Raw genomic sequence first — 15115 nt, forward strand, 5'->3', positions numbered from 1 at the left:
TATATATATATATAAACAAATTATCTATACTTTTTAATATATAAAAACAAAATAAAAAAATCCTCTCTGATTGCAGAAATAACTACTGTTATACAAGTAGCCCAGATACTATAGGATTGAAATGGGGTGCAGGGCACTGGACTAGAAAGCCCTTGAGGTCCTTTCCAATGTCAGTGCAAACTCTTAGAGGCCTAATCTAGCATCTTTATTTTATTTTTATTTTTTTGGTTTAATTGAATGTATTGCACTGCTGATGGTGAAATTCAAACAGTCTCAGTGAGAATGCATAAACAAAAATAAAGATATTGCCATAGCTCGGCAGATCAGTGCCTCCATCTTGTGCAGTGTCCAGGGTCAGACAAATATTTCAGAGGAAATCTTATTAATGACAACTATAAAATAGTTGGCTTATTTATGTATTTTTCCTACCTAATGTTCCCATAAGTGTCTAGGTTTTTTTAAATCACAGATTCACAGAAGTTTAGGGCTGGAAGGGACCTCGCAAGACCTCAGTGAATATCTTATGACAGTGAGTACCAGTTTCAAATTTATGGCCTTTTTACTACTTTGAATATCTGTTTACCACTGCATTATGAAAAAATGGTATACAGGAACATAAGTAAACCCTTTTCCATCATTTTCATTTTATATACTTTTATTAGTTTTCCTTCTTGCATATTTTTTTTCACATATTGACTGATTACTGAAATTGATGATTGAATAATGACCCAGAACTTATTAGTACTGAATCCAAGGCCACAATCTTCTAAACAGGGGTGCTCAATCTCTGGCCAGTGGGCCACATCCAGGCTGTGCGATTTTCCTATGGATCCAGAAATTTGGTGGTGGAAGAGCAGTGGTTTTGCTCCCCTTCTGCCAAATTTCCAGACCCATGGAGAGCCCCAAGCCTTGCATACAGAGCCAGGCATGGGCAGTGACAGCAGGTCCCAGGGCCAAACGTCTGTGTGATGGAGCTGGGAGGAGGTGACGCTGGGACCCTGGCACTGAGTGGCAGGAGGGGGCAGTGATGGGTGCCCAGTGCCCAATCCTGGCATATGGGACAGGGAGGTGGTAGTGTTGGACCCAGTCCGGCCTGTGAACTAGCCCTGTACCCCTCAATCTGGCTTGCAGGGCCAAAAGGTTGAGTAGCAGCGCTCTACACATTAACATACATATTTAATTGTAAGCACACAATTTGCTACACTGAAATCAATAGTAGTAATTTACACACATGTGCTCAGAATTAAGTATATGAACAAGGAGTATTCATGATCAAGAATAGATATCTATTTGGCATAGATGTGGCACACTGAAGCTTTAAAAAACAATGAAGCCTGTGTATTACAGTATTTTGGCTTTAGACTGAAAAACCACAATGGTATTTATTCTTAGGTTAAGAATACCAAAAGTTCAAAATGCAGGGTCAGAGTAGCTGATCTTTGGATAATGAATGAAGAAAAGGAGGGAAAACATTGCTCTGGGCATATATATTCACCTACTAAGAACATCAAGAATTATAGTACAAGCTTACAAAAGTGACCATCATTTTCCATTTCTGAAAAAAGTATATGCAATGACTTTTCTTTTCCAATATTATTTGCTATATTGAAGGCCTGTTAAATTACATATTGGTATGTACCCCTCTTTGGAGTAGTAAATGCCCATCTCGTGTCATGTGTAAATACAAATATTGTTGGTGTATTGCTCTATCCTTTCTTCTTGAGGACAAATACTGTTTATCTTGTCAACTGGAAGCACACATTTCCACAGAAGACAGTCTTTATTTGATCACTTCCTCCACTGAGCACCTAGCCTAGACACATTATGGTGATATTTAAATTCAAACCCACAAAATATAGCCTGTTATACTAGTACCACAGTGCAGTGAGCCATTGTGCCAGCTAATACTGTACACTAACTAGATTCACATTGATAATATACGACTATAATTCTGCTTCAATTAAAAGCATATTTCAGCAGAAGCCTAGAATATGATGGCTGCTCTATGCATTTTAATAACACAAGCCCAGAACTCTGCTTATGCTAAATGCATATTGCTAAAATGGAGTCAGAATTTTATTTTACATAAATAAGGACTGATCATATTAAGACAAAATCCTGTATAACTTAAATGCACGTTAATGGCAGCAACCCAGAAACTGCTGGCAATCTATACACTCTGGATAAAAATCAGTAAGTCTATTTCAACTGACTTTCTACTGATGTTTTCCAAAACAAATCTCTGCTTTATTCTCTCAAAGAAGAGAAAATATATTAAAAAAATAACACTATATACAACACCTAACTTTAATAAAAACATTTAACTGGTTCCAAATATTAGCATACTATGAACCTGGTATTACATGACTTTTGGGGCTACTAAAGTCAAGTTAATTTACCATGTACTTACAAAGATAATATTGGAAATACAGAATTCTTATTTCATTAAAAGTTGTGAAAGACCAAAAACATTTATTCCTAGTTTTTATGTAATGTAGTTTTGTTTTAAATTTCAAAATAAAAACCTGTTCAGCTATATCCTTATAAACAGTCTTCCCCAGAAATATACATTTGTGCAAATCTGAACATCTCAGGAATATGATGGATTCATACTTAGAACTATTAACACAATTAGGAAAGTTGCCCACTGAACTTTACTCTTGGACCAAATTCTGGGATGTCACTGGAATGGTCCAAATTGAATAGCAAATTTAACCTATGACAATACTAATATTTGGAAGAACACACCTGTTTTCAGTTATTCCGTCTCCAGCATTTTGAATAAAGACACTGAAAATATTGTTCCTGAAAACTATCCACTTGATATATTAACTGACTTAATATATATTTATTAACAGTCATGACAAACTAACAGAAACACAAGGATAATATTAAATATATATATTTTTTGGTATAAGTATCTGTTTCAAAATCCATGTGGCAGCAAAATATTAAAAGATTCATATTCTTAATGTTTTTAGGGACAAATTAAGATCTGGACCAGATCTTACAGCAGTTTTATACTGGGATAATGCTACTGGCTTCACTGGAAACACCAATATCAGATTAATAATCAAAATCACAGAGCAGAGGCAATTTTGAAGAAAAAGAGAGAATGTAACTATCTGGTTGAAAATCCTGAATGCCAGGCTGTTTACCTAAGTTTCAATGTATATCTCAATTTGCAGTTCAACAAGCATATCTGCTTGTCGATGAACTACCTTAGGAATACAATACATTGGAGTATTTCTTCAACTGAAAAACTAACTCACTCATGGACTCCAGTCTTTCTTGACTGCTTGGAAGCTGGACCATGCAGTAACTCATAAATATCACTAGATTAATTGGAAATGTTCCATTGCTTTAGACAATATATGCAAATCAGAGTGTATTTTAAAGAAACACTGTATGGATGTTGAATGGATAACATTCAAAATCCATGCAAAGCTACCACACTGGTACTACCAGTGGTGAGTGGCCACTGTGGGTAAGATATAAATGCTTGCATGGGAAATCTTGTTTTAACATCATCTCAAGTACTGACATAGGGCCCTGATCCTCCAAGAGGAAAATTATGCCACCTGATTTATTAACAAGATGTATAACTAATAAATACATTTTCTAACTGTGAAAGCCACAAAACAATGCTGTTTTTCTTTCAAAATACAAATTCCAGCAACTTTCTCTTGGAGGTATGAAAACCAGCTTTTAACTCTTAATTTCCACTACAATTGCTAAAAAGGTTCCAATGTAGAAGATATTCAGGAGGAAGTCCTTAGCTCAATGAATAAGAAAAGTAACCATGAAATACAGCTACAGGAGCCTCTCTGTAGTTTTAAAAGAAGTTTACAAAATTATGGCAGTGACCTAGTAAAGATAGTCAGGTAGGCTAGGTATAGAAATTACACATAAACCTGGATAAGTGATTGGGAACCTATAACAAGTTCAGTGCATGTAAACCAGTTTCAAAACTGCTGAAACAGGTATAAGATAGACCTGGATGGATACAAAATGAGACTTAACTGATTTAGGTTAAACTGGTCTATTGAACTTCTGTCCCAGATCCCCTCCTGACTCAAGTTACCTCTCAGTTCTCCAGCATCTCAGGATACTTTGCACCTCCCTATAAACCCCCACTCGCAGGGCAGCCCTCTGGAACATAGCTCACACTCCAGCCTAGCACTCAGCTGCTGTAGCCTAGCACCTAGCTGGCCCTGCCTCCGGGCTGTCACAGAGCTGCCCCAGGTGGGAGTGGGAAACAACCCCCCAGCCAGTGCCCCCACCTGCAGCTGGGCATCTGCCCACGAAGGGAGCCCCTGCCTTGAGGGGCTTCCCCCACCCTGGGGCAGCCCCGGGGAGCAGAGAGGAATCTTCCCTCTCCCTTGTGCAATTGCTTGGCTTGGCCACTGCCACAGGTGGGAGGGGAAAGGAGTCCCCTGGGCTAGGTGCCTGCCTGCAAGGAGTCCCTTAGGGAGGTTGCCTGCTTATGCAGCTGGGAATGGGGAAGCCCTCACTTTGGGGGCTTTCTCAGCTCCAGGGTCCCCCAGCCGGGGGCTGCCTGGCCCCAGGGAGCCAAAGGGAACCCCTGCTCAGCTGCTGCTACAGGTGGGAGGAGGAAGGAGTCCGCCAGCCTAGGGGACTTCTTCCTCTTACCACCTGTGGAAGAGGTTGAGCCAAGCACCCACATGGGAGAGAACAGGGGAGGATTCCCCTCATCTCCCCAGGGCAGGGGGCAGCCCCATGCTGGGGTGACCCTGGAGGTGCCCCCGTTGGGGGGGTTTCCCTGTTCCCCCATGCCCGGCTGCACAGACAGGCACCTGGGCCCAGAAGAAGCCTTCCCCCTCCCACCTGTGGCAGCAGCTGAGCCAACTGAAAAAGCAACGTCAGTTCAGTTCGTTATTGATCCAATCTACGTAGCTTAGAGAAACCTGTGAAAATTGAACTGATTCCGTCTCAGGCTTTTTGACTCTCTGTATTTAGCTTTAGAAATTTTCAGACAGTTTTGGCATTACATATTAAGACCTTTTCTATGCTCCATGCAGGAAAGGAAATTAACTCACTATAGTAGTTCTTTCTCTCAGGGGTGTCAAACTTACCTTGTGCCCTGGGCTGGTCCTGGACCACAGGGCTCTCTTCATCCAGTTCCGTGAGGACCTGTGAGGATTTGGGTAAGATCCAGTACTTGTTACACACCATAATACTTGTGCAAACGAATCCAAACCAAGAGTCCTGATGTCTGGTATACCAATCAGGGTTACAGACAGTCCCCAAATGACTCCTCTGCCAGAATAAGTCTCCTTTACATTCTCTTCTCTCACTAGTGTGGGTAGCACAGGGCAGGACTCTTAACTACTACATCCAAGTGTTTTCATTTGAGTCTGACTATCTTTAGGAATTGCTACAAAACCTTCCTCTTTATGGACCTTTTCTGTCCCAACGAGGGTGACATTCACAAGGCTTTTACTTTCCTCTTTCCTCTACCTGGCTTTAGTGTGCATTGAGTGTGTCCACATGGGGATTTAATTGGGAGTAACTGAAGTGCTGTAAATTCACATCCTAGTGCACTGCATGTCAACTTTCCCATGTAGACAAGTCTTAAGATAAAATAAGATAATAAAATGTGGCTTGTTCATTTTTATGATCTGATCAATAATCTTACTCAACCACAATGGTCACCAGGGGCCAAAGCAACACTACAGCCACACAAGCAACAAGATGTTGAAATCAAACATGAATATTAAGCTGTACGGCATTATCACTACTATACAGCACACCACAGTGAGTCCAGTGTTGAGTGGAAAATGAACAACAGGACAGGAAGTCACAACATGCAATGAGTTGTTAATAAATGGAGCACAGAAAATGGACAAGATCTGAAGGAGGCATCCATTTGATATTGATTCTGTCTTGCTAAAGGAAATAGGCAGATGTAATGCTGACAAAACGGAGATCTTTTTATGATTCTATGAAAACTTGAACATTATGATAAATAGGTCACCTCACATCACTGATGATGAAGCTACAGGAGTGGATACAGCGATAAAATAATGTCTCAATGAAAAAAATGCGATTATTAAATTTAAAACCAATGAATTGATGAAGCTAGTACAAAATGAAGAGTTATTTGTTTATAATGGCTTAACTGACAAAAATCTACAACTCTAGGAACTGTAGCATATCTACAGAGATCCATTTGCTTATTTAGGCAAGTTAATGTAGTCCTGGAGAATCTCAAGGATGAAACCAGCATTATCTTAAGCAAACATAAAATGGAACAGCATGAAAGCAGTAGCTATAAAGAGAACACACTAATTCCAGGAATATTCAGCCTGGACAGTTTCTTAATTGCTTCTTGCCAGTGTTACAAAGAATGCACTTCTAGAAATATAGTGAGGATTTAAAGCAAAGAGAAGAGCTACTGACGTAGCATGTCAAATGTAAGGAAAATACAGAGAATAGGACATGGATGTCTAACTCAGTCTTTATTGAAATGATAAATGCAATTGAAACAGTTTCAGCAGGCCTGGGTTATGGAAAGTGCTGTCCAAGCACAGATGCCTAGAAAGAACATTAAAATTGTTGGTCAACTACATAATGGTATGTTGGGCACAGTGTTTGTGGATGGTGCTTTTTCTGAACCATTCAGCATTTCCAATAAGTCAAACAGAGCTATGTTTGTAAACCAAATCTCTAAGGTCTTTTCTTTCCTGAAGTATTTGACATATCATAAACTTCCTGAATGTGAGCATACACAGAAGTTTTCTACACCCAAAGTCCTCTCGCTTAAACAGACAGTGTGACCCAAGTCGAGATTAATTTCTTACTTTCTCCTTGCTGAAGCCTAACTGGATCTCTTGGTTTACCTTCAAATACTACATGGTTCATGGGTAGTTCATGCCTGAACCTGTAGAAGTGAGCAGCTGCTACAGATTTTTTTATTTCCAGATATAAATTTGCATTTGCATTTATTAGTCATGAAATGGTTGATCAGTTCATAAAGGTCTCTGCCCACATCAAAGGACCACACTGCATATCAAACTAACAATTAACCATGTACTTGTCATATGAACTTTAATATTAACATATGAAACTTCTCATGTGGCCAAGATACCCAGATATAATACTTTCTTTTTGGGAAATCTCTCTTGGGAGATTTCTTGCATTTCAACTTCACGTTCATCAAGTACATCAAAGTGGAGTGTAATGTTACTAATGGATAAGTATTTAAACATGGAAAGTAATAATTTGTCGGATCATGCTAAATAAAGCACAGGTCTCCTGGCCGGGGCATATTGTTTGTATGAATGACAATACAATTCCTGTGTGTATTCTATGCTGCCAAATCAGACTTGGCAAGCAATTCTAAGATGGGTAAGAAAACTCTCTCAAGGACATATTTAACACTATAAGCTGAAAGTAAGAGGCTAGACATTAGCAAACACAAGATGCTAATGACTGAGTGAGAATGGCATTCAATATGGAGGAATGGACAAATTTGAAATGCAAGACTAGACATGCTGAAAAAGCAATATGCAGTGGAACAATCATGTAACCCAAACAAGGGCCTGGTATTTGGACACTGTTTATTGCCTTGCAGATGGCTCCCATAGGCTAATGCTGTCAAGTGATTTTTTTCTGGGGACTGAGGTGAGGCTGATTGGTCTGTAGTTCCTTGGATCCACCTTCGTCACTTTCTTAAAGATGGGCACTATATTTGCCCTTTTCCAATAGTCTGGAACCTCCCCAATTGCCATGGGTTTTTAAAGATAATGGCCTGTGGCTCTGCAATCACATCAGCCAACTCCCTTAGCACCCTTAGATGCACTGCATCTGGCCCCGTGGACTTGTATATCTCCAGCTTTTCTAAAAGTCCCTAACCTGTTCTTTCACCACTGAGGTCTGCTCACCTTCTTCCCAAACTGTGCTGCCCAGTACAGTAATCTGGGAGCTAACCTTGCCTGTGAAGACCAAGGTAAAAAAGGCACTGTGTACTTCTGCCAATTTCTCATCATCTGTCACTAGGTTGCCTCCATTCAGTAAGGGACTCACACATTCCCTGATCTTCCTCTTATTGCTAGCATACTTGTAGAAATGCTTCTTGTTACTCTTCATGTCCTTTGCTAGCTGCAACTCCAGTTGTGCTCTGGCCTTCCTGATTTCATCCCTGCATGCCTGCGCAATATTCTTGTACTCCTCCCAAGTTGTTTGTCCAAGCTCTGCTTCTTGTAAGCTTCCTTTTTTGTGTTTTAGTTCACTGAAGAGTTCCTTGTGAAGCTAAACTGGTCTTCTGCCATACTTGCTCATCTTTCTGTGCATCAGGAGTTCATTCCTGTGCCCTCAGTTAATGTCTCTTTAAAATATAACCAGCTTTCCCTCCTCAGACTGGCCTCCCAGGGGAACCTGTCCAACAGTTCTGAGTGAGTTGAAGTCTGCTTTTCTGAAGTCCAGGGTCCTTACTCTGTTGGCATTCCTTTCTTCCTTTCCTCAGGATCTTGAACTCAATCACTTCGTGGTCACTGCTGTCCAAGGTGCCATCCACTTCTACATCCAATTCCCCACCAATTCTTCCCTGTTTGAGAGCAGCAGCTCAAGAAGAGCACGACTCCTAGGTGGTCTCTCCAACACTTGTACCAAGGAGTTCTCCAAAGACTTCCTAGATTGCCTCTGCATTGCCATATCACACTTTCAGCAGATGTCAGGGTGACTGAGGTCTCCCATGAGAACCAGGGCCTGTGATCTGGAAACTTCTATTAGTTGTCTGAAGAAAGCTTCATCTACCTCATCCTCCTGGTTTGGTGGTCTACAGCAGACACTCACCATGACATCACCCTTGTTGGTCTTCCCTCTAACCTTAACCAAGAGACTTTCAACAAGCCTATCTCCAGTTCCATACTGGAGCTCTGATCAATTATACAGCTCTGGTACATGAGGCACAACTCCTCCTCCTCCTCTTCTCCCCTGCCTGTCCTTCCTGAACAGTTTGTACCCATCCATGACAGTGCTCCAGTGATGCGAGCTATCCCACCACATCTCTGTTATTCCAATCACATCACAATTTCTTGATTGTGCAAGGACTCCCAATTCTTCCTGCTTGCTTCGCAGGCTCCATATGTTTGTGTGGACACCTGAGGTAACTAGCCAATTACCCTAGTTTCTCAGGAAGAATAAGGAGGCCTCCTTGTGCTTCCTCTAGGTCTCCCGCTCCCCCATTTACCTTAGGGCTTTGATCTCTACCCTCCTCCCCCAGCAAACCTCATCTAAAGCCCTCCTCATTAAGCTAGCAAGCCGGTCTGCAAAGATGCTCTTCCCTCTCTTTGTCAGGTGGATCTCATCTCTTCCTAGCAATCCTTCTTCTTGGAACAACATCCCATGGTCCAAGAAGCCGAATCCTTGCTGGCAACACCATCTGCACAGCTATGCATTAATCTGCAGGATGCATCTGCTCCTGTCTGGAGTCTTTCCCTTGACTGGAAGGATTGAGAAGAACATGACCTGTTCCCCTATCCCCTTCACTCTTGCACCTGGAGCCCTGTAGTCTTGACCTGCTCAGGGTCACCCCGGTAGTATCATTGGTGCCTCCGTGGATGAGCAGCATGAGGTAGTAGCTAGAGGGTCAGAAGAGTCTTGGTAACTCCTCCATAATATCTTGGATCTGGGCTCCAGGCAAGTAGCAAACGTCCTGGGAAAACAGGTCAGGTTGGCAGATGGATCTCTCCATCCCTCGTGTAAGGGAGCCTGCAACCAGCACCACACATTGCTTCCTTTTCGTGGCAGTGGTCTTGACCCTCCCCACCTAGGGGATTCTTGGCCTGGCCTCTTCTACCAGTGAAATGTGTTTCTGCTGTTGCCTGCTGTTTCTCTCCCTTTTTCTGAAAGATCACTGGCTGTCAAGCAAAAATTTCTTAGCTATCTAGCAAGTTATATGGTTGGGTAGGATTCACCAGGGAATATGGCAAGATCCTTGCAAGGCTGTCCCTTAAATAATATTTACCCCTCTTCTTACACTTATGGACAACAAAAACATTAAAAGCATGTTTGGAAAAAGGGTGCATCCACAAAGTTTTGCTTTTATTTGGGAACTAAGAGTAGCGTTTGTAATGTTAAAACTGTGTTTGGTGCACTTCCTTAGGAGTAGCAGGCCATTTTTATTTTACCTTCCAATGCCATGTTAACAACAACATCCTGCTAGGACAGTGATTCACAACCAGTGTCGCAGGACTCTGGGGGTGCTGTGAGATCCTTTTAAGAATGTCTCAGGGTACTGCACAATATTAGTACTGTTAGGTGTGCAAACATGATTCACAAGATAAACCTGAAGATTTCAAATAGGAACCCACATTCTCACCAGTTGTGTTCTCTCTGTGTTCACTGAAACACAAATGTTGCTGTATTGTTTTTTCCACAGTCAAACAATGAGTGAAAGCTAAAACCTGGCATTTTCCAAGGGGTGCCTTAAGTCTAAAAAGGTTGAGAACCACTGTGCTGGGAAGTTGTATGTCTCTGACAAATGAAGGATGGTATAGTCCAGGTCTTCGTAGAATTTATCTTTGACGTGAACTAGGTTTGTCACAGCTGATAAAAGTAGTGCAGTTCTTTCCACACAATGTTAATCTTGTACTCAATAAGCAGTTTTACAATATTAGGCCAGCAATCTAAATGAGCAACAATAGTGATCTAACATGAAAAACAATTCCAACATCTGGACAATCTTCTTTGGAATGATTTATCAGCTTTCACCATCAGAGTGTGAGGTTTACTTGCTGTAGCAATGTGAATTCTGCATCTGGCCAGTCTTCTATCTTCTAATGCAGTTAGTCATTGTGGCCATTCCGATATATTACTGCTCATAAGTGTTCACAGCCTCCAGGTTACAAAGTCCAAAGTGTTTAGCTTTCTTATTTCAATCTTTATACTGGGGTAATTGTTGGATGTCACAGGCTGACCAGAGTGAGTGTGACACAAACATTATTTAGGACACTTTTTCTAGCCCTTTCTTTAGCTCATGGAATTGAACAGTTTGATGCTCAAGAGGGGCCCTTTGTCATTCCAGTGGCTGCCACACTCCATGATTGCTTCAATCCCTATACCCTGAGCCACTTTTATATGTTAACAATTTTAATTCCTTGTGTATTAAAAAATACAGTTTTGCTGTTCCCATATCACACAGGACCTCAAAAGGATATTGGAAGTATAATGTGAGATGAGAAATGAACTTATACATGCACATGAATAAGATTTACACAGTGTCAGACTCTGTAAACTGATGACCTAAATTAGGGATATCAAAGATCAGGCCTAAAGAGCCCTGTAATCCAGCAGTTGTGCTGCCCATACATATTGGACTGGCCCTACATGCTGCATGCAGGGAGCACGCTGCATATGGTGCCCGTTCCAGACCTGGGCACACTCTGCATGTGATGTCTGTACCAGATTTACCCTGCAAGCTGGACCAGGTGCATGGGGCCAATTGTTGGGCCCAATCTGGCTCATGGACTAGCTCCATGATCTTCATTCATCCCACAGGGCCTGATGAGCTTGACACCCCTGACCTAAACTGTCCACAAACCTATGCTACAATTCCGTCTATAAAGAACAACTGACATATCTGTTCAGTCTGTCTAACCTGACAAGGCAGATGACCTGCATTAGGGTAGACAAATGTCCCTTCATATCTTGAGGGCATTCATGCAGAGGTCTTCTTCTATTTAATTTGACTTTGCAACCCAGTGTGGTGTCACAGAGCTTGGTTGTTATTGTGTACAAGAGACTTCTTAGAACCACAAGCGAGGGTTTGAGTGTTCCTGTGGAGACCATTAAGACGAGTCTATACATAGGATGTAGCTGATTCTGGAACAAAGGTGCTGCTCCAGTTGGTACTCCTGCTGGCGTGAATGCTTTTAGCTATGTGCTGGTAAAAATAATCTGAACCATAGTTTCTCTCTTAATGAAAAGGAAGTAAGCTACTTGAGTCTAACTTTCATAGGACTGTTGGAAAGCAAGGATGAAAGGGACCTCATGAAGTCATCTGGTTTAGCCGTCTGCTCAGGTCAGGGTCATCCCTAACTAAATCATTTCAGCTATGTGTCCATTTAACCAGCTCTTGAAAATTTCCAGGAACGGAGATTTTACAACCTCTCTAGCCTGCTCCAATGCTTAACCATCCACATAGGCCAAATGTTCTTCCTAATCTCCAACCTAAATTTTCTCTGTTGCAATTTGCAGTCATGGCTCCTAGTCCTGTCTCTTACAGTCACAGAGAAAAGGCTATCTCCATCTTGGGGTCCTGGAGAGTAGGGGAACTGGGTGCCCAAGATGAGTGGTTGTTCCTTAAGAAGACGATACTCAGAGCCCAAGGGGTGACAATCCCAATGAGAAGCAAAGAGGGCAAGAGTGCCCAAAAGCCCCTGTGGCTCACCAAGGGCATCGAGAATGCCTGGTTGCCAAAAAGGAGGTGTAGCCCCTCCCTTCCACTGGGTGTATCACCAAAGAGGAGTATACCTCCACCTCTCAGGTCTGCAGGAGGGGCTGTTAGGAAAGCTAAGGCAGATATGGAACTAGGGCTAGCATCAAGGCTCCTACCTTGGGGTTCTTTAAGAGGAGGCTTGATGATTACCTAGGTGGGGTCATTTGAGCCCAGTTTTCTCTCCTGCCCAGGGCAGAGGGTGGGACTAGAAGATCTACAAGGTCCCTTCCAACCCTACATCTATGAATCTATTAATCTTTTTTACAGTCACCCCTTAGTATTTGAAGATTGTTATCAAATTCCCACTCACAGTCTTCTCTTCTTCAGGGTAAACAACCCTAGCTCTTTCAGCCTTTCCTCATATATCACACTTCCCAGGCTTTCAATATTTTGTACTCTCCACTGGACACTTTCTAATCCGTTCACACTTTTCTTGAAGCATGGGGCCCAAAACTGGACACGGTGCTCCAGGTAAGGCCTCACCAGTCATCTTCTTACAAGGCATGTATGTGCATATCAGCAGTTACTGTAGAGCATCTGATACATGGTAAAGACCCAAAGCCTCTTGCCTAATTGTAAATTATGTTTGCCCAAACCCTAAATAGTTCTTTACTCCACTAGGAGTCTCAACGAAAAAAATGTTATTGTAATCTGGGTCTTTATGGCAAAGTGCCCTTTATCTAGCTTACTCACCTCTGAACACTCAACTAATCATATTCAAACTTTTTATTCAATGTTTAATTATTTGGCCTTTCCACCTCCAGCAGTATTATATTGGTTAGTGACATGAATAGAATTACTCCTGACATACTGGTAACAGAAGAATCAGATCCAAGATACACTCTACTGTTCAGCAAAAAAAGTCTTATAATGGCATTGAATCTAAAAAATGTTTCAGTTTGGTATGCTGTGCAATCTAGACCTAATCAGGTTTGTTTCCTCAATCATCTTAAATTATGGCTATAGAAGTTTAAATTTTAACATGGGCACTGCTCCTCCTATGTTTTTCCAACCTGACTTGGCTGTTCAGCATAACATTGGTAAATGTGTCTCGTTATTATTTTAGTCGCTCTTAAAATATTGATTTAATACTAAACAAAAGGAAATGAAAAATTTAAGGTTAGACCAATGTTTTCTCTCAAGTTTACAGCCTCCTCAGAAGGTTAGCTTAAAATATTATTCACCGTATATATTGGCATAATGATATAGCTGTTAACGATCCATCAGAGAAGAAAATATAGGCATATTTTTACCATACAAAATAAAAAGGAATACTAAATATGGAATATTTTTAAAATCATAAGTCTAAAGTACATAGCTAATTATATAATATTTTGAGAATTTCTGCATTAAATCTTTTTGAAAGATGTTGCACAGTAAAATTAAGAGTTTTAGGGCCTCTCTATACGGGCAGGTAAAGGCACAATGGGATCTACTGTGTGACCCACACAGTCCACACCAGTGCATGGCAGGAGGTGCACTTGTGAGATCACGCATTAGATTCCATCGATCCTTAATGTCAATGCCTGGGGAGCCCAATCCTAGACTCCCCTACACTGGCAAGAAGCAAGCTCCCTCAGCTGAAGGGCTCCCAGCCATGGGGGTGCCCCACACACCCCTGTGTTTGAGAGACACAGCTGGTGTGATCTCCCAGCCCTAGGGGTTTCACGCACTCCTAAGGTTGAGAGATTGCAGCCATGCTCCATGGCTGCTGGGACCCAGCTGGGTCCTGGGCACAGGGAGGCGCACAGCCCAGACCCAGCATTCACAGTGCAGGACTCAGCTGTGCGGTGCTGCTAGGACCCAGAATCAGCAGCTGCTGGTGTTGAGAGTCCCCTGAGTTGCAGGAGGACTGGCTGGGTATGGTACACCTCTGCAGCTCAGAGCCCCGTCAGCTGACTGGTCTTCCAGGCACAAGAGAAACTCTGCTACATATGCAAATTAAAGCTCAATAGCAACCAGCTATAAAGTCAGTACATGCTTTCAAGGTCTAACTTTATAGCTGGCTGGAGCTTTTTATGGTGTAATAAGTACTTTGCACATGTAGCTGGTCTCAAGGTAATTGTGCAGTTAACCAGTTAATTGTATGATATCTGGAGTTTTACGCTTGGCAGAGCTGGTTTGCATGTATGTGCAAGGAGGGAGGTGGCTCTAAGCTACTTCTTCACATCTCCAATCCTGAACCAACTAAGGGCTAAAATGGCACCCCAAATGATGTAGAAAACTTTAGAACTGATCAAATTTTGGTTGCCTGCAGCCTATGCTTATGGTGGATGAGTCTGGGGAGACACTGATGAGAGAGTGGGTTATAATAGCTTTGCATTAACTGCAAATTCACTTGTGTCAGGATGAAATATGGGTTGCCATTTAGGGTAGGTTTCTGGATGCCTTCTGCTACTTCTGATCTGTTGGAGTGGAAAATAAAGACTACAACCGTGAGTTCAGTCTTCAGCATTTTGTCTAGCTGCTCAATAGTGCTGCTCTGCTCTACTCTGCTGTGCAAAGGTTGATAGGAGAAAGACAACCAGGAAGACTTCTCCCTATTTGCTGTTGTAACAGGGAGCCGGTGGCCCCTGTTACTTTCATGGGAAAATGCAAGAGGCTAGCCATGCTGTATAAGCAGACAGAGGATCCAAGCCAGCTGCACAGCAA

The 15115-nt window shown here is 42.0% G+C and overlaps 1 protein-coding gene across 1 annotated transcript in view; it reads right to left on the reverse strand.

The window, feature by feature from the left end:
- The window catches only part of ZNF407 (zinc finger protein 407), a 545661-nt gene that overhangs the window by 93439 nt on the left and 437107 nt on the right, over window positions 1-15115 (reverse strand).

The sequence above is a fragment of the Gavialis gangeticus genome, unplaced genomic scaffold (genome assembly GCF_001723915.1).
Source record: "Gavialis gangeticus isolate Ggan-Ray unplaced genomic scaffold, GavGan_comp1, whole genome shotgun sequence".
Classification (NCBI taxonomy): Eukaryota; Metazoa; Chordata; order Crocodylia; family Gavialidae; genus Gavialis; species Gavialis gangeticus.